Below are 20421 nucleotides of genomic sequence, written 5' to 3'. Positions count from 1 at the left end.
TGCAATGCTGGGAATCAAATCCCAGGGCCTTGTGTAGGCTAAGCCAGAGCTCTACCATGGAGCTGCGTGCCATCCCTACGGGATGGATTGTTAGTCACTCTGCCCAAGCCTATGACAAGAATCCTAGATGGAAATGATTAAAGGAAGGGTTTACTTTGGCTCACAATTGCAGGGCAAGGGAGTCAGGGCAACAGGAACCTGAGGCAGCTGGTTTGACCACACCCATTGTCAGGAAGCAGAGAGAAAGAGATAATGGTGCAACTTTCTTTGTCCCATCCATTCAGTCCAGGAACCCAGCCCAGAGAATGGTGCCACCTACATTTGGGTTGTCTCACCTTGACCAGAGCAATCTAGCATCTCCCTCAAAGCTTGTCCCCTAGGTGATTCTACATCCTGACTAATTGGTGATTATCAGGAGAGTAAGATTTAGCATTTAATGGATATGTGCTGTGAAGACACCCTGGAGGATTTGAGGCTGGGGTGGAACAATTAATAAAGCAACACCAGACAGTGCAAAATGCCCTCTGCTTCCTGTTTTCATGACATTTCAAGTCCTCTCTTTCCCTTTATTTTACAGTAAAGATTAAGCTCAAGGCATCACCCATAACCACGGAGCCACACACCCAAACGCATTGTCTCCTCTTTGTTCCTAAGCGTATACTGTTATTCTCATGATGCTTCTTCAGTGCACCCCCATTTATTTTAGTGCGGAGTTGATGGTGAGACTCACAGATACTAGGCAAATGCTCTACCACTCGCTTGCACATTTCTTATGTCATTTTGTTTAAACACATCGGTCCCTCCTTGACAGACAACATGCTAACACCTTCACAATTTATCTCTTCACATTTACTTTACTCTGTCCTCCCTCAAATGGCCCTCTCAAGTATTTATCAGATTCTTAAAGTCTTTGATGTCTTTCCTGTTGTTATATCTATTCGCTCTGTCTCTCTCTTAAGCCATAATTGTATATGCTTGGGTGTGCGAGTACATGTGTATGTGAGTGTGGTGTGTGTGTGTGTGTGTGTGTGTGTGTGTTTGTGGTATAGGTCTGAGGTCAACCTCAAATGCTTGTCTTGAGCCAGATTTTATCAATTGTCCTCGTACTTGCCAATTAGGCTAAACTGGCTAGCTAGCCAGCACCTGGGATTCCCAGTTTCTACCTCTCCAAGAGTTCAGATTACAAGTGCAGGCCACCACACCCAGCTTTTGTATGTGGGTGCTGAAGACAGAACTCAGGTCCTTAGGCTTGCAAGAAAGTACCTTATGAGATAAGCTATTTCCCTAGTCTCTTGAGCCACATCCTACACCTCCACTACTACAGAGAATAGTGATAGCTTGACATAGTCCTGTTCATTCTCTAGCACCTAGCACTTCTGCAGCTATTCCTCAGATCTTTACTTTCGTGTCTTTCTTCAAATATGTCAAGACATTTGACTGTAGGTCTTGAAAGGGTCTCAGAGGCTTGGCTTCAAGCCTTGATGCTTGTCACATCACTAGGGTTTTTCTTTCTTTGTTTGTTTGTTTTTTGTCTTTGTTTTTCTTTCTTGGATTCCCCAGCCACAATCTATATAAAAGTATTGAACTATGCCAGAAGGACATGTTGCAGAATAAACTTTCTTAGATTCTTAGCAGTTGGAAAAGCATAGTAAAAAGCAGACTCACTCTGGGAACTCACCACTCAGAGTGTGAGGTCCTTTATGGCATTTTACAGCAGGAAGACAGAAGTGGAGAATTCTGTCCCGTGCACATGTGCTGAGTGAAGAGAGTGCAAGGGCAGAGTGCAACGGTTTAACTGGACTAAGCCATAGGTTAAATATCCCTGGCTCACCAATGAGGAACCATAGATATCAATTCTGTAATACACTTTTGAAAGAGGTGAATATACAAAACAGACATGATTGAAAGAAGGGTTTTATATGCAGATGTTATATGCAATAAACCGTTCATATTTAAATGACATATCTTGATAATCTTTTACATTAGATAAAATTACAAAGAGCTGACAATATCAACCATCCTTCTCCAGATCTTTCTTGGGCCGTGGACCCTTCCTCCCATTTACACATCTTCCCACCTGTGCCCTAGGAACACTTGGATCTGATAAGACCACATCAGCTGCCATTTTGCACAATTTAATACAGATGGAGTCATAAAAGAAGGACTGATTTTGACTGACTTCATGCTGATTTTGAGATTCATTCTTGGGGTTGTACGTATTGATGTCCACTCCATTTTATTGCTAATACTATTTCACTTTATGACAAAAACACAGCTTGCTAATCCATTTCTGTTTCTGTGATTGTCCACATGTGAGCTCTTTTCCATATAAAACTGCTAAGAGAATTCACCTACAGCTATTGGTATGGAGAATAGTTGACTTTCTCTGGAGCAAATACCCAGGAAGAGAGAAGCTCCATCATATGGAGAGTACAGTTTGAGGTTGTGTTTTCTAAAGTTATTCAATCGTACATCCCTTTAGCCGGCCTTGTGTGGCAGCTCCAATCTCTCCAAATCCATTCCTTCGCTTGGTGTGGGTGCTGTTTTCAGTTTTAGGGTTTGGGTTATGTTCTTCTGTATTTCTGGAATCCCCTAGATATTTTCACAAGTGTTCGTATGAAAGAATGCATACTTCCTACATAATACTGTGCTCATTTTCAACAGCTTACTCTACTGTTCCTTGGATCACACTGGGTCCAAAATCATCTCTACTCTCCTGTTGCATCCCCTGTTATTAAGATTCTGTTATAGCACAGGATATATATATATATATATATATATATATATATATATATATATATATATATGTGTGTGTGTGTGTGTGTGTGTGTGTGTGTGTGTGTGTGTGAGAGAGAGAGAGAGAGAGAGAGAGAGAGAGAGAGAGAGAGAGAAGTTATCACAGGATAACCTTTGGTGTGAGATACAGGCAAATAGAAATTGAATTTCCACAAGCCTTTGGAAAGGCAGCAGTGGCTCGACAGCCAGTCTGGAAAAGGGAATCCTTCGACCAAGAAAAAGAGACTGCTGAACCCACACTGATGACTGCAGCAGTGCCCTAGTTTTTCCCTGGCATAAGCAGGTGTTTAGATAGTCACACATGTTGTGCAAGCACTTGACCTCTGATCAACATTCCAAGTCCAAGGTAGCCCTTCTCAAGTCTTCAAACCAACTTTGATTTACTTTCTCCTCCCTTCCTAGCTTCTAGCTCACGGGCTACCTCTGTTCCTCGAGCACAGTGGGATGTTTTCTGGCCCAAGGGGCCCTTTCATTTTGTTGCAATTTCTGCCCAAATACTCATCCAGAGATCTTTAGATATGTAGGCATTGCCCTTAGTTCAAGTTTTAGGTTCAAATATTGTCTTTTCTTTTAAAAATTTATTTTATCTTAAATTATATATACTTTTAGGAGGGTTGCATGTGCATGAAGGTGCTCACAGTAACATATCCCCCTGGAGCTGGTGTTAAAGGCCATTGTGAGCCTTGTCCCAGCATGGACGTTCTCTACCATCCACCTGTCCATACCCCACCACCCTGTGTCATGTCTTTAATGAGATTTTTTTTTCTTTTTTTCGGAACTGGGGACCAAACCCAGGGCCTTGCGCTTGCTAGGTAAGCGCTCTACCACTGAGCTAAATCCCCAACCCCCTTTAATGAGATCTTATGTAACTGCAAGCCCTCCATGATTTTCTCAGTTCTTCCTCACATCTCTATGCTTATCTGTTCACAGAGTTTTAAACTATCTATAGTAATACTGTTCATTCATTTGTGTTTACTGCTTCTTTGCCCTAACACAAGTACTTTGAACATGAGGTCTTTATTCTTCTTTGTCCCAGGATATTTGATCAAACTGTAAACCCTGAGATTGTGTTGTTTTCTGAAAACAAACAAACAAACAAACAAACCTATTTCTAGTTGTAGTACGGCTCACCTGTAGCACACACTTCTAATCCCTCTGGCTGGAATATAGACATGCCTTTAGTACACACCTCTCATTATAAATAATGAAGGTAGAGTTAGTTTGTAGAAGGAAGTCCCGTGCTTGAAAGTGATGTCTAATTGAGGGGCAGCCGAAGTGACGAATCAGAGAAAGATTTGACAGAATAGGATACGCCCAACTCTCACAAGAATAGAGATGAAAGGGAAGCTACTTGAGGTGCAGTGCAGAAAGAGGAAGGAGGCAGTTTTCCTGGGAGAGTTTTACAGAGGCAGGCTGAAGAGAGAACAAGCTAGACAGACAGAAAGGTAGAATGATCCAGAGAGTGAGAAGGAGCCAGAAGATTAGAACCGATGGTCAAAATTAGTATAGAGGCCAAACAGAGCAATTCAGAGAAATTGAGGGAAGCCAGACTGAATCAGTCAGCTTGGAGAGGAGTTCGAGCCTGCAGAGCTGAGTTGAATCGGCCAGTTCTCAGAAAGAACTAGAAAGGGTCAGCTTAATTCAGCAGTGAATCTCAGAGGCCGGAAACATTCTAGTCCTGGATTAGACTCTACGAAGGCCAAAAGCTTTCAGGACTAGGCCTAGGTTAACAGCAGAGGCAGTAAGCCTCAGAGACAACAATTACTGAAGGAGACTAAAAGTTACTTCCTCAACTTTTTCACTGTTGTGCCCAAAGTATTTAATGGCATCTAGTTTCGAAGAAGCAGCTGTCACAAAATGTTCAATGAATGTGTCTTTACCCGTGCTGTACAGCAGACTATGACTTCTATAAGAACCAGACCGGAGTCTATTTTTCTCATTGCTTTGTATGCACACAGAGAATATGTGCTGTATACAAATGAAAGCTAGGATGGCGATGGTGATAATAGGCTCTAGGCTGTATTTACACTCAAGATCACTGGGCAACTGTCAGAGCATTTCCCTTATGTACATAGGCTGTAAGGTTGGTTTTTTGCCCCTCCCCCCAAGACTGTTGCTGCTCATGACCGCAGGGAGTATCTCGCTTTTGATCAGGAACAAATCCAGCCTCTATAATGTGCCTGTCCCATAGATACCGTCTCCTCCAAGGACCGCCACTGCTCTGCCAGGTCACAGACCTCTAAATATACAATTCTTAGTAAACCCCACTTCTACTACACTGACCATGAAGGATGTTACCACCCTCCACACGTAGTTTCAAAGTTCACAGGAACAAAGCTTGCTGACCCAAGTCAAACTGCCAACTATCACAGATAAACTGAAATACGTTCGCCTCAACAAGTCTTCACGCTTGACTGATAACGGAAGTCCAACCAGCGTCTGGACGGAGGCAGCAAACAAACTAAGCAACCGTGCCATTACCTGAGCTCTGGCCAATCACAGGAAGCCCAAGTATCAGACCGTGACTGTATGAAGAACACATGAATTGCAACCCATCAGGTTGTTTCTGTTTGTCACTGCTTTTCCTTTCGCTAGAAATATAATTGACACATGCGGCTTGGTGGGACACTCTGACCCATCTTTGGTCCAAAATGTCCTATTTCAGAATGTATTCCTTGCCCAAGTATGCTTTATTAAGTTGAAGGGGCTTTTTTCTTTTAACACCTTCCTTTCTCCTTTCTCCTCTTCCCATATAAACACTTGCAGTACATCTTTTCCTGCACTTTGATGGTCTGCGGCAGTGGCTCTCAACTTTACTGAGGCTGGGATCCTTTAATACAGTTCCTTATGTTGTGGTGAAACAGTCATAAGATTGGTTTCGTTGCTACTCCATGGCTGTAGTTTTGCTACTGTTATGAATCCTAATGTAACCATTGGATAAGCAGGATACCTCACCTGCGACCCCTGTGTCATCAGGATCCCTCACCAGATGACCCCTGGTCATCTGACTCCCCAAAGGGGTCGAGGCCCACAGGTTGAGAAGCTCTGGTCTACGGGCTGCTCGGTGATTGTCCTTATAGTTCTTACGTACAGACCCCAGATGGAACTGGGCTTTGAGTGGGAAGGAGCCACAAAGGTTTTTGAACCTCTTTTGCCCCTCTGGTGCATAAGGGTGTATGGCTGGGGAGCCTGCATTTCTCTTCTCCTATCCTTAGAATGAGTTCCTTGAAGGAAACTCAACAGCCTCCCTTCCGTTTGCAGTCTATCGCGGTGTTTCACAATTTACCCCACGTATAAGGATATGAACCCCAAGCCTGTCCCAAAATGCTCCTCGGGCCCCAGGAAAGCAGCTGGTGTTCCAATTTCTCCAGACATGCCCAGACAGGTAGGACCTGTGACTGCTTCGGCCCAGGTTCCAGCCAAGTCTGTGGTGACCTGATTGATGCACAAGAAAATCTTCACATGGACTCAGCAGTGACAAGCCTTGAAGTCACATAAAACCACCCACACCCTTGGCATTCAAGACAGTGTCTCCAGAAAAAAAATGATCTTTTGTTTCTTCTATAAGGGGGCCTGACATAACTTGCTGTTGGATTGTAAGAGCCCAAATCCTTCCTTAAATTGGCTAGAAAAAAAAATCACCAGTTTTTTTCCTATTGTGTTGGGGTCTGGTGTTTCCTTCCTAAATTAAAAAAAAATGTGAATTTTTGGTGATCAGAGCAATTTCCTGACACTTTTATACTGCTCGATTCCTTTTATTGAAAAGCTTCATGGGAATTTATTTGTCCTGTGGACAGATGCAGCAAAGACAGTCCTTAGGGTATAGGATAGAAGTCAGCCACATTATAACAGCTCAGAGCAGAGCTGGACTCCCATGGAGGACACACAGTGAAGTGCCTGAGGCATCTGTCAGAGGTTCACTCTGTGCTTTATCTGCTAGGACAAGCAAGACAGGGAGGGTCCTGCAGCCCAGCTGGTCAGAACCATGGTCCTCTTCTTCTAAACAGGATGAGAAAAACGAACAGCCCCCTTTCCCACCAATGCCATAGAGAGTTCAGCATTGATATGGAAGAAAAGCAGATGCTGATGGATGGTAACAATTTTCTTGGCCACATGGTTCTCTTATGCATAAATCATCTGATTTTTAAAATTCAGAAGAGAAGGTAGAGTAGCAGGAACTTGAAAGGCAACCAAAGCAGGCCTAAATTAATGAATGGACTCTGAGTTTTTAAAGTTAAAAAAAAATTGGAATCCTACTTTAATGGTTTCGTTATTTGATTTGAGTGATTCAAAATTCTGGGCTGTGCCAGGCAGCAGTGGTACAGTCTTTAATCCCAGCACTCAGGAGGCAGAGGTAGGCAGATCTCTGAGTTCAAGGCCATCCTGGTCTACAAAGTGAGTTCCGGTATAGCCAGGGATACAGAGACACCCAATCTCAAAAAGAAAACAAACGAACAAACAAACAAATAAAACAATTAAATTAAATTAAATTCTGGGCTGCAGTCCTTTGAAATTGAAGCCTATCTTACCAGGGAATCACACCACATGACCCCCAACAATGACCCTAACAGTAGAGCAGCAGCAATCAGTCCTGGGTTTCTGAAGGAAGCCTCAGAGAGAGCAAACAAAGGGCCAGCATTTTGAATTTGCAAACTGCTGTGTGGAAATCAATGTGCATTGCCATCAGTAGTCTTATTGGGTTCTAATATTAGTTTACAAAACAGGCCGTATAATTTTCTCATTTCTGCTTCCCCTTCCTCCCCCAACACACAGGAGACTGAAGTCTAAACCTGATTAAAGACTTGCCCTGGAATATTCCTCCAAGAGAAAACAAAATGGACATCCCCTTTTCAGTCCACTTTTATTTCCGGTACAAATAGTATTCAAATCTATACATTTGGCCACTAAAAATAGGTACCAGTATCCAGAGGTGGTTGGTTTCTGTGCAAGTAGGTAGAATTCACATACTCCTTTAGGGTTGAACTGATGTATTTTATGGTGGTGCCTATGGTTAGTTTATATACATAAATAGGTCAGAGCCACATACTTCTTCATGCTGGACATAGAAGGTAGTGCATGTTCCAGCGTTTAATAAAACAGTGTGTACACCAGCCTACTAGGCAACTGATCCACTTTCCCGTGGAGCTCCAGAGGGCCTCCTCCCATTGTGGTGCAGTTGGCACGTGTTTCTTCTGAAGGACATCACCTCTACATACTCCATACTCCACCCTCTGACCCAGTTTCTACCAAAAGTTGGCACCACAAGTATCTCATTGCACACACGGCCGAGAGCTCCACGCTTGTTTAAAGTCTGTCTCAGCAACTTTCAGCCAATTTAATTTACCCTGGAAAGAGCTGGGGCGGAGGCTAGGCCTCCACTTAGTTCATTCTTTCCCACCCAGGACAGGTACATTTTCACACAGACCTTCAAGGACCATAATGATATTACCCATGACAGAACTCCGGAAGGCACTTTAGAGGTTCCTGTCGTGATGGCATTCCACGAAGAAGAAGAGTCTGTTTAGCTGAGAGCTTTCTGGTAACTGTGGGCCCACTTTGTGACTGAGGTCTACAAGAATAGTAGAAAAAGACCCCCACACTCTACTTGTTGAAATATTAAATGTCCAACTAAATACCTGTAAAATAAAATATGCCCTTTCCCCCTACTGGAACCAAATCGTTAAATAAGAGTCAAATGAAAGTATATGTTCAAAGTTATGATTTTTATGCCCCGTTATTTGGTAAGATATGACACTATCATACATTAGATGTTTTGTTTGCAAGATCAATAACATGGAAGGATATAACTTATAAGCATATTTGCAAATTGGTTTTCTTCATAAATCTGTTCTTATTTTCACCAGAAAATTTTCACTTATTAAGTTGCTATAGGTAGGATTATCACCAGGGTCAGTAGGTCATGTCTGTGATACCATCACCTGGGAGACTGACATAGTAGGATTGCTGAGTTTGAGGTCAGCTTAACTACCATGGTGAGTGGGGTGATAGCTACATGGTGAGACCCTATCTCAAGAAATGCAAATTTAAAAAACATATTTTCCTATAATTTATGACTATTAACACAAATGAATATGCTTTAAATGTCTTCAGAAAAATTAAGCATGCTTAAAACTATTTTATACTCGTCTTCTAAGAAGTAATTCTTCTTTAAAATGATCTGTTGAAGTGAAGAATCACATTCAGATCAACGCACATGAAAACTGTAATATAAATTATCTAGAGTTAACCTTTTGACTTACTTTTCAAAATAGCCAAATTTTAGATTGTATTTTATCATGTCTGCACTGGTGTGGTCTAATAAGGAGTAGCATAAACTTTTTCATATTTTATGTTAAAACTTTACCTATATCATAAATATATATAATTAATAATTTTAATGTTTTATTTATTCCTATAAGGCCGAAATATTATTTGAGCATATGATCAATATAAAATAATAAAGTGTTTTATAGTCTTTTTCATACTAAACCTTAAGTGTTTTAAAGCCCTCGTAAGTGTAGTTTACACTGCTCAGGCTCTCAGGTGGATGAGTCACATTTCAGATGCTCAATAGCTACAATTTCTTAACCTGGCAAGGATTCTTTGGCTGCCTGTGTGCAATTGTTGCAAATATTGCATTCATCAGTGAAGCTTTCAGACCCATGAACTGAGAGAAGCAAGAGTATGACTTTGCACTACTGGGAATGACTGTGAACAGAACTCAACTTGTCATTTTCTTTGTCTTTCCTCTTAACCAACCCCTTTACCATTCCAGATCTTTGAGCAGTCTCCACTGTCCATGCAGATAGTGGCAGGATCCCTAGGCTTTCGTGGATGTGGGTGTTTTTGTTGTAAAAGACACAGGACAGGAATTTTGGAAAAGAATGACTCAGGGCCCAAGTGTGGTTAACCATTAATGTTTTCTACTTAAGTAGCTTAAGCCTCACTGCGTATAACTGAACACCAGCTAATGAGTAGTGGAGATCGGTGTGTGTGCTAATTCACAGGTTGGTGTGTTTGTGTAAGACAGGGCTCATAGGTATGAGGAAGGATCAGAATCAGGGCAACCCCAAGACTAGCTAGCTCTTCTAGGAGCACATGAGGACAGGAAATGATTAAGGTGAGCCGGTCCTCTCAGGACTGTAGATGAGCTGGACTTTGAACTTCCACATGGCAAGACGGAAATGAATGGCAGGCCAAGGTGGGAGCGAGCCTGCCCCCTTTGGCATGGCTGGGAAACCGACGATTTGGGATGCACATGATCCATTCACCTCTGTTAGCCTAGTTCTGTCACAGTAGTCAAATGTCGAAATGAAGGTACAAATTATTTCAGTGGCCACTTGCGTGTTCTAACTTACCCATCAGTCCATTCCTTTAGTCAACATTTGTTATCTGTATTGGACATTTATTTCTGGGAAGTTGGATCTTGGGACCACAGTACCAAGATGCCTAGGACAACATTGCCACCCATCAATAGCGCTTGCCATTCTGTAGGACTCAACCCCACAGGACCTTCTTTCTTTCCTTTGCCAGTAATTTCTCTGACATGAGAACATCTGGTTATACTGTCCTAGTTGATGCTGGTGTGACAAAGGCTGCTATGGGAATATGGGAGATGTACTCAATCTCCCCCCCCTCTCTTTCTCTCTCTCTCTCTCTCCCTCCCCCCTCTTTCTTTTTTGGGGGGAGACTGAAAATTGCCCTGTAGCATTTTATAGGGTCTCCTTTTAAGGTCACTTGTTGAAGGAAAAATTCTCTATGAAATGTCTAAGTAGAATATATAGTGTAGGAAGAAAAGAGGGACGTCAGATCCTTCTAAATTATATGTAATGGAAAAGAAAGAGAAAATAATGCTAACCCTACATTTAATGAAAGATGTTCTTTAAAGAAATAATAAAAAGCTCCATCCATTTGCCTAAGAATTTAATGTAGTCATTGTTTTTAATATCTGAGTAGTGCTCCATTGTGTAAATGTACCGCATTTTCTGTGTCCATCCCGAGTGAGGTAACCCAATCACAAAAGAACACACATGGTATGCACTCACTGATAAGTGGATATTAGCCCAAAAGCTTGGAATACCTAAGAAAAAAATTCATAGATCATATGAAGCTCAAGAAGAAGGAAGACCAAAATGTGGATGCTTCAGTCCTTCTTAGAAGGGAGAACAAAATACTCATGGGAGAAATACAGACGCAAAGAGTGGAGCAGAGACTAAAGGAAAGGCCATCCAGAGACTGCCCCACCTGGGGATCCATCCCATATGCAGCCACCAAACCCAGTCACTATTGCTGATGCCAAGAAGTGCTTTCTGACAGGAGCCTGATATGGATGTCTCCTGAGAGGCTTTGCCACAGCCCTACTGAGACAGATGAGGATGCTTGCAGTTAGCTATTGGGCTGAGCATGGGAACCCCAATGGAGGAGCTTGAGAAAAGAGGCTGATCATGGGAATCCCAGCAGATGATGGTGGATTGTTACAGAGAAGTGGGATATAGAGATAATATAGAGATAATATATACTGAAGGTATAGTGACCCTGAATGAAGAGTCAGGATAGCAGGGATGTGTTGGAGCAGTTTCTCACAAGCTCATGGATGCCCACACGAGTATCTCCTTCCAGTCTGCATTCACTGATGAAATGTTTCTGGGCTTAGTCGCACAGGGAGTTTTTAAACACAGAGACCAGACAATGCTGCAAATGAAGCCTTTGATACCTCTTATACATTCTTCAAACTCCAAAAAGAACACACACACACACACACACACACACACACACACACATACACACAACTTTTTCTTCAAATTCTGCTCTTAAACTCTGCTCAAACCTTTCTCTTCAACATCTATTGTCGCTTTTTGCACCCTAATTATCTCCTTCTTACAGCACCTTAAAGGTTCTTCATCTCCTTGTTGAAAGTGTTGATCCCTAAAGTGCTTCTTTCAAACATCAAATTGTTTTCTGAAATATATACCAAGTATTCTTGTGCTTCTTATCTTTTCTATCAATTGTATACAGAAAAGGCCCGCACTCCTCAGCATGATTTCCCAAGGCCTTTATCCACCATCTGATATTCTTGCCTTGATCTTAATACCTGGCAACCTTTCATTACTTCTTATTCTATGTATGGTGATGTGGAGATAAGCACAAATTCTATTTGTCACTTTTGAAGTTGTTGTTGTTTTTAAATATCTTACATTTGTTAACAATTTTATACACTGTATACAATATGTCTCGATCATGTATAACTTCTACTTTTCTTTCCCAAAGGTGGACTTGTAATTGTCTCCACTGTGTGAGAGGTTATCCTACCCTGTGATGGTACACTCCAATTGTTAATGTGACTCAATCTATAATCTCCTGGGAAGAGAGTCTCCATTAAGGTTCAGTTGAAGTTAGCTGATGCTCTTGCCTTTGGGGGATTGTCTTAATTATATTCACAGATGTGGGAAGACTCGTTCCACTGTGGGCACTACCATTCTCTAAGTTTGGGTTCTGACTGCATAAAGTGGGCAAGCACAAGTAGGTGTGCAGGAATTTATCTTTTCTCTGCTCTTGACTGTGGAGGCTTCAAGTTCCTGCCCTTGAAATGATGAACTCTAACCTGGGATATTTGAATAAAGCCTTTCTCTATTAAAGTTACTTTTGTTGGGATATTATAATCGTGATAACAAAGGAAACTACAACACACAAACAACTAATCACGCGGACATTTCTGTTGGAAAGTCATACTTGATTCCTCTGTTCCCTCTGCGATGGCTACCTTGCCAGTTCTAACCTCTGCACTCTTGGCTACTTTTACATTTACTTCATTTCATTGACATCTTACCCTTCTTCCTCTCTAAAAATCCTCAGAAGAAAGACAGCCTGGCATACACTCCAAACTTAACATACACAGAAACTCAACCGATATTTATTTAATGCTTAACGAGTTCATGTTTATTCATGACATTCATTTTAGTTATTACTTTGTCCAATAAGCCAGAAATATCCCCCACCAGAATTGGAGATATTTTTATTTCACCTCATCATCCCTCTGGCTTCAATCTCATCAGTATTGTCGTTGAGGCTAATGTTTTCAATGTCATCATTTCTGCTACATTTAGTCAATATTCTGACCTAGCCAATGGGATTAACTATTTTTATGAAGTCAAAGAGAAAACGAAGAGCTATTCATCATCAGTCACTTGTCATGTATTATACTAGTTACTCTTTTTCCTATCTCAACAACACTGTCAGTTCTTTGAGGATTGTGCCTTATTCAGAGCAAGTTTTAAATAAAAATATTAACAGTTGTGAGCAATAACAACAATAAAGTGTGTGTGCCAAAATTAGTATTTCCGAGCCTAGACTAAGATATATCAGTTATTTCTTCAGAATAAATTCCCAGACTCAAAATTACTCCAAAAGGTCATATTTTTCACTTTTTATTTATTCTTTAAAACTATTTATCAGTTAGAAGAGTTTAAGATTTACGTAGAGGGCTTGGAGAGATGACCTGGAAGTTAAACGTGCTTCCTAATCTCCTAGAGGACCTGGTTCCCAGGACCCACATCAGGGGGTCTGATACTTTCTTCTGGCTTGCACGGGCACCGTAACACTCTTGGTGTATGTTGGTGTGTGTTCACATAGACACACATGAATAAATGAAAACAATAAAAGTAAATTTTTTTTGAAGTTTTATGTAGAATTTGTAAAGATAAACCAAAAGTGTCCACATATCCCTTCTCCAGTTTTCCCTTATTATCGGGGATGACAACTTTGTCACACTTGCTCAAAAGACATAGAGCCTAAACTTTATGACTTACTTGGTTTTACACAATAATCAGTCACAGTTCCCGTCTCTTTTGTTGTCATAAAACACCGACTAAAAACAAGTCGGGAAGGGAAAGTGTTTGTTTCATTATGCTATTCAGGTCACAATCCAATCACTGAGGGAAGCTGGGGCAGGAACTCAGGGCAGGAACCTGGAGGCAGGAACTGGAGCCGAGACCATGGAGAAACACTGCTTCCTGGCTTGCTTTCCGTAGCTCGCCCAATTGGCTTTCTTATACGTCCCAGGTTCACTTGCCCAGGGGTGACACCACCTACAGTGGGCTGGGTCTTCCCACATCAAACAGCAATCGAGCAAATATCCCACAGACATGCCCATGGGCCATCCTGATGGGGACAATTCCTCAATTCAGGTTCCTTCTTCCCAGGTGGCTCTAGCTTGTGCCAAGTTGACAAAAGAGCTGGCTGAAGCAACTGACCTTCGTCAATCCAAAGCACAAATCCATCACTGTTAAAACACGACCTGTTCTTTCTTGTTTACCCCCAAGATCTCATGCTAATCCACAAAACAAAGCATAGTGTAGCTTACAAAGCCCCATGCATCTTTAAAAGTTTCAAACACTTCAAGATCCAAAGCCTCTAACTGTAGCCTCCCATAAAATAAAATCTAAAAAACAAGTTAAATAGCCCTTTACTCCAAAAAGGGGGGGGTGGGGAGCACAGTGGGCCCAAGAGCAGTTACGCTTAAGCAAAACCAATGTCTAGAAGTGTAGCTTCAAATCCTGTGGCAGGGTGGAATTCCCTGAAGTGTGTCCAGGAGGCCACTGGTGAAGGGGCCGCTTCCACTGTAATGGAGACCTGAGCATATTGGAGAAGCCAATGGATGTCTTAGGACAACCACCAAAGATAACTGCAGGTGTGAAGCCTAGGGGTGCTCCAGATGGCAGAGAAACACTAGTTCCATGTGTTGCAGAATAATTTGCCATCGGAACTTGTCTGCTGTTACTCACACGGTGAGAATTTTGAGGAGCAGGGCCAAGAGGCACACAGGGAACAGCTTCACATCACCATCCTTATCTGGTTTTACTATTTATTCTTTTCATCCATCTGATTGATGTTATCCACTGTAAAGTTACCCTTTTTCTTATTTCAGTTCTTCGCTGGCTGGGAAGAAGTTATGATGTATAGGATGCACACGGTAAGGAGTGGCTGTTATGACTTGAAGGTAGGCTACCTACAAAAACCATTTAGAGTTTTTTGCTGCAAAAGTAATTTTTTTTTAGTGCTAAGCATAAAAGGCAGGGCATCGTGCATTCTAAGTGTGTATTCTACCCCTGAGCTAAACTCCCAGCCCCATATAGCAAGTGCATTTATGCATAATCATTAATATCTACATTTATCCCCAAATAAGCTTGTACTGTCGTGCCAAATTCTGATGTAGTGTCACATGACCACCCAGGCCTCCTCCTTCTGATTACCTGTTCACTTCCTTCTTTATTGAGATACTTGGCTTTGTCTGTGCATCCATTCACTTTATGATTGAGTTCTAGTGTAACTATATGGATTTATCAGAATGATTGCTTCATTCCACTGTGGGTACCAATTTGCCTTAGTATTTGAATGATGTTTTTTATTTATTTTTTTGAGAATTTTGTACAGTATATTTTGATCATACTCTTTCGCCTCTCATAGCTTCTCTCAGAACCTCTCCTACCTACCCAACATAATGTTATTTCTCAAGAAAACAACTCTCTCTTTCCCTCCCTCCCTCCCTCCCTTTCTCTCTCTCTCTCTCTCTCTCTCTCTCTCTCTCTCTCTCTCTCTCTCACACACACACACACACACACACACACACACATACATGCACACATGCACACACAATCATGGAGTCCAATAGGTGTTGACCAATTAATCTTGAAAATGGAGTCTGTCCTGAGTGTGGTTGATATATCCAGTATTACGCCCATCAAGAAAACTCCCTCTCTCCCAGAAACTATCAATTGTAAGTAGCTTCTTGGTTAGGGGGGGGCTTTGTGCCCACTTCCCTTCCTTCCATTGTGGGGATTTAGCTGGCTTGAACTTGTGCATATCTCGTGCATACAGGCATTGCTTCTATGAGTTCATATGTATGCCTGCCCTGCTGTGTCTGGAAAAATACTATTTTGTTGAAGTTGTCCACCAACTCTGGCTGTTACAGTCTTCTTATTTTCATTCTACATAGATCCCTGAGGATAGAGGGATGGTTGGGTACAGTGCTCGAAGATCTCTCACTCTCTATGCATTGTCTATTCATAGGTCTCTGTGTTAATTGCCGTGTACCACACAAAGTGTTTCGGATGAGGGTTGAGCAATGCACTAATCTATGGGTATAGGCATACATCATTAAGATCGGGTTTTATTCCGGTGTTCATTTAGCAGAAGAATTGTAGCGGGTATCCCCCTGCCAACTAGACCTAGTTAGTCTCAGTTTCCTGGCCTCATTAACTTTGTCAGTTATGAGTTCTACCTCATAGAGGGGCTTTAAATCCAATAAAAGGGTATTGATTATCCCAATAACTTTGTGCCATTAAGCCAGTGGGCATGTCCTTCAGGCAGGCTGCTGTCATAGCTCTCAGGCTTCACGGCTGAGTAAATGGATAATTATAATAGCAGCATGAACAGCATTCTCGAGTATTATAAACAGTCAGCGGGGGTGGGAGTGAGGCTTGCAGTTGAATACCAGCTCGATTGTCTTTCGATTCATTAAACGTGTGTTGTCTTTATCAACAGGGTCTTATCATCAGCGTTGCAGACTGGTGGCAATGCCATTTTGCCTTAGTGTTACTGACTATTCACGTTGGTCAGCAAATTATACTTGGATTCCATTCAGTCAGGCTTCTCTGAGATAAAGAAGACAAGGAATTAAGTATGAGGTAACCAAGAAAGGCTTTATACTGATGACTATGTCTCCTGGTTAAATAAAAATTAGATGTGGGCCTGGCAGTGATGGCACATGCCTTTATCCCTAACACTCAGAAGGCAGAGCAGGCAGATCTCTGAGTTTAAGGTTAGCCTGGTCTACAGAGGGAGTTCCAGGACAGCCAGGGCAGCACAGAGAATCCCTGCACAGAAAACACACAAACACTAAGTATGTAAGTAAATAAATAGATAAATAGATAGAGTTAGATGTGAAGGAATGAAAGGGAATTCCAGCTGGATCTAGACAGATGTGTCTGACACAATGCTTCATTCTGGTTAAATATCCTTAAATGTGCAATTAGGTTCCTTTTGACACATTCAAAATGAGGGCATAGGGAATTTTCCAAATTGACATACAGGCACACTAATGAGAATTCATCTCCCAAAGACCCTGACTTTATTATAATATTTACAATGTTGTTTTGACATCCCTACCCTATTGTAGCAGTCCAAGAGGATTATGGGAAGAGTTACTTTAAAAAGGTAATAATCCACCATGATTTGGGAGAGGAGGAAAGGGTTATCTTACCTTCGTAAAGATGCTACCCACTTCAGAAATACTCATACAAAATACTTCTTGAAGTTCCACAATGCATTTGAGGTCAGTCTGTTTGCATGTTGAATGGAGTGTAGTATTGTCTTTGTCCTCCTTTGTTAAATAAGCTACCGGGGAAACTGTGTCTTCTCTGAATTCTCTCTTTTAAGACAAATCAGGGGAAATGTTCACCAAGTTCCAAGTATTTTGTAACATACTTACATTCTTTTGTGGCTATATATATATATATATATATATATATATATACATATATATGTATATTTTAAAGGGCATTTTGGCTGTTTGCAGCATACAGTGATCAGAAGTAAAACTGCTACAAGTACCAGTGGGAAGGATCAATACACTTTTATTTAGCTAACTTTCCATCAGTTTGACTATTTGAAGGTACATTATCACATGCATTCTGGTTCAACTGCCTTAGCTGAAAAGGTGCTTGTAATTTGATATGAAAATACCACTAACACATAGAAGTTAGTCAATTATAAGAAAGTTACCTTTCTCCAGCTCGCTCTCCTTTTGGGTGGTTTGTTACCAAGTCTCACGGTACTACTGTGTCATTCTTTGACACATAAATGCATCTCTTGCTCAAATTAGATTCGGTTTCACTTGAGAATAAATAAATTAAAAAAAAAGCCTTTGTGTTCTTGTTGGCTCTGGAAAACTTACATCTTCTCCCTCAATAACAACAAAACAAAACAAAACAGCCTTGAAACACAACTTTCCAGACAGACCTAAGTTCCATTTAAAAGTCCTAGTCCCGAAGGCCTCTGTGAGTTTTGAGAAGGAAGAAAGAGTCATAGAGACACATGCAGGTTTTGGGATGGACATAACTTAAGTCAGAAGAGTTGCTAGGTCTCTCACATTTAACGAATCCAACTAAAAGCAACTGCTATCGTCGTGTTTTAGACAATTCTATCTGTAGCTCAGCTTATCATTGCTAATCTCCTTCCACACATCCCTAAGCACGGGCACAGTCTAGCCCATTTCACTTTACTTCAGTTTTCAGTGCTGTTCTTATTTCTCTCTGTGGCGTCATCAGAATGGTCTACACTGTCTGTGTTTCTACTGCTGGTGACCACTTAGGTATAAAGATATGCAGTCTTTCTTCCCCAGGTTCTCTCTGCTGCTCTAACTATTCTTGGGGGAAAAAAAAATCTCAATTTTGTAGCTAATCCTTGAAGCTCTTCCGGTCTCTACCCACTACCCTCCAAAGCTGCTTCTTTATTTCCAGGTATCTGCAGTAGCTGTGGGCCCTGCTTCTCATTGTTTTCTGTCTTAGTCTGTTTCCTGTTGCTACAAGAGAGTTCGAAAGTCTAAGTAACTTGTACAGAATACAGATTTATTTCTCACAGTTCTGAAAACTAGGAAGCTTACGTTCAAGGCACTAGATCTAGTGAGGGGGACTCCCTCCCATTACCCCCCCACATCATTCCATGGTAAAAAGGAGACAACTAAGAAGTGCTTATTGTGAGGGACCAAAGTCACAATTTAAAATGCTTTGCAACTTAATCTATTCGTGAAAGTGGAGCCCTCATGACCCACAGCGCTCCAAGTAGGTCTCATCACCCTACCTTGCTGTATTGAGGATACAAATCCACCACAGGGACTTCCAAGGATGCATTCAAACCGTAGCAGCAAGTTTCGGTTTTATATCATCATTAGTATCTTTAAACCACTTGTGAATTAAGTAATATTAAGTAATGGACCGTAAGCTTCACATCAAGGAATAGAGCTCAAGAGTGAATACATCCTAAGACTGTTTCTTCTTGCATGCTTGAATGGCTCATAAGCATAAATAAAAATGACTATGCCCCCAAGTAAGGCAGACAAAATCATCTAGTTGCCATTTCTAACTTAACATTGATGGGGCTTGTCTATGATTTCCTTATGTAACAGGCGCCCCCTAGTGAGCAAGGAACTTAAATTGCCCTCCACTGTAGAAGAGGGGCATCAAGGGATTCTTGAATAAAGCTGCTCTAAGGATTTCACATTTTATTAAATAAGCAAAGATGGCGAGGTTTTCGTGAGGTGAGGGTAAGAATCTGTTCTCCATAAAAACATCCAAGACTCCAAGACAATAGAGAGGTAGAGCTCAATATTATAAGCAAAGGGAAGAACTCATACTTCTGTTACCAAAGGAAATGAGATTTGAGTAGAATTCTTTATAGTCACTAGAATCCTAACTAGAAATTGAGATGCAAGAAGTTCTTTACTCTGAGAAACTTCAGTCTAGCAAGCAGACTTGACAAATTAATAGATCATATATCATTTGGTTGGCTTCAGAATAAGGCACTTGAAGAGAGCTATGGTAGCCTGAGTTATACAACAAATCAGTTACTTTTAATTTCCCTTTCTCGCTGACAGTCTTTCTATTTAAACGACTCCCACTATGCTCTGGAAGTGGTGTGCATTATAATTTTGTCACCATAAATATTTATGACTTGCTATTTATAGCACAGAGTTAGGGCTCAGGTAGTATTCACCTTAGTTAGGCATTTGACTCAATGGCCTTTAAAATAATCATTCTAAATCCAGCAAGTGGAGAGAAAAAGCTGAAACAAAAGTGGATGGCATGTCTGGATAAAAAGCAGATGAATTTGTTATTGGACCATTCACTGAAATCTTTCTGTATGTCAGAAACTATAAAAATTATACAGTGTAATTTTATTGCTGCCGTTACTGTTCACAGGGACGGCTCTCTTTTCGCATTGCCCTTTGTCTCCTCAGCATCACCCTTTCAGATTGACTCTTTAACCTATTCTTTTTTTTTTCTTTTTTCTTCTTCCATTTTTATTGAATTGGGTATTTCTTATTTATATTTTTTTTTATTAACTTGAGTATTTCTTATATACATTTCGAGTGTTATTCCCTTTCCCGGTTTCCGGGCAAACATCCCCCTCCCCCCTCCCCTTCCTTATGGGTGTTCCCCTCCCAACCCTCCCCCCATTGCCGCCCTCCCCCCGTAGACTAGTTCACTGGGGGTTCAGTCTTAGCAGGACCCACGGCTTCCCCTTCCACTGGTGCTCTTACTAGGATATTCATTGCTACCTATGGGGTCAGAGTTAGGTTCAGTCCATGTACAGTCTTTAGGTAGTGGCTTAGTCCCTGGAAGCTCTGGTTGCTTGGCATTGTTGTACATATGGGGTCTCGAGCCCCTTCAAGCTCTTCCAGTTCTTTCTCTGATTCCTTCAATAGGGGACCTATTCTCAGTTCAGTGGTTTGCTGCTGGCATTCGCCTCTGTATTTGCTGTATTCTGGCTGTGTCTCTCAGGAGCGATCTACATCCGGCTCCTGTCGGTCTGCACTTCTTTGCTTCATCCATCTTGTCTAATTGGGTGGCT

This window comes from Rattus norvegicus, chromosome 8 (genome assembly GCF_036323735.1).
Source record: "Rattus norvegicus strain BN/NHsdMcwi chromosome 8, GRCr8, whole genome shotgun sequence".
Taxonomy (NCBI): Eukaryota; Metazoa; Chordata; class Mammalia; order Rodentia; family Muridae; genus Rattus; species Rattus norvegicus.
Note: the sequence above shows the minus strand (reverse complement) of the source record.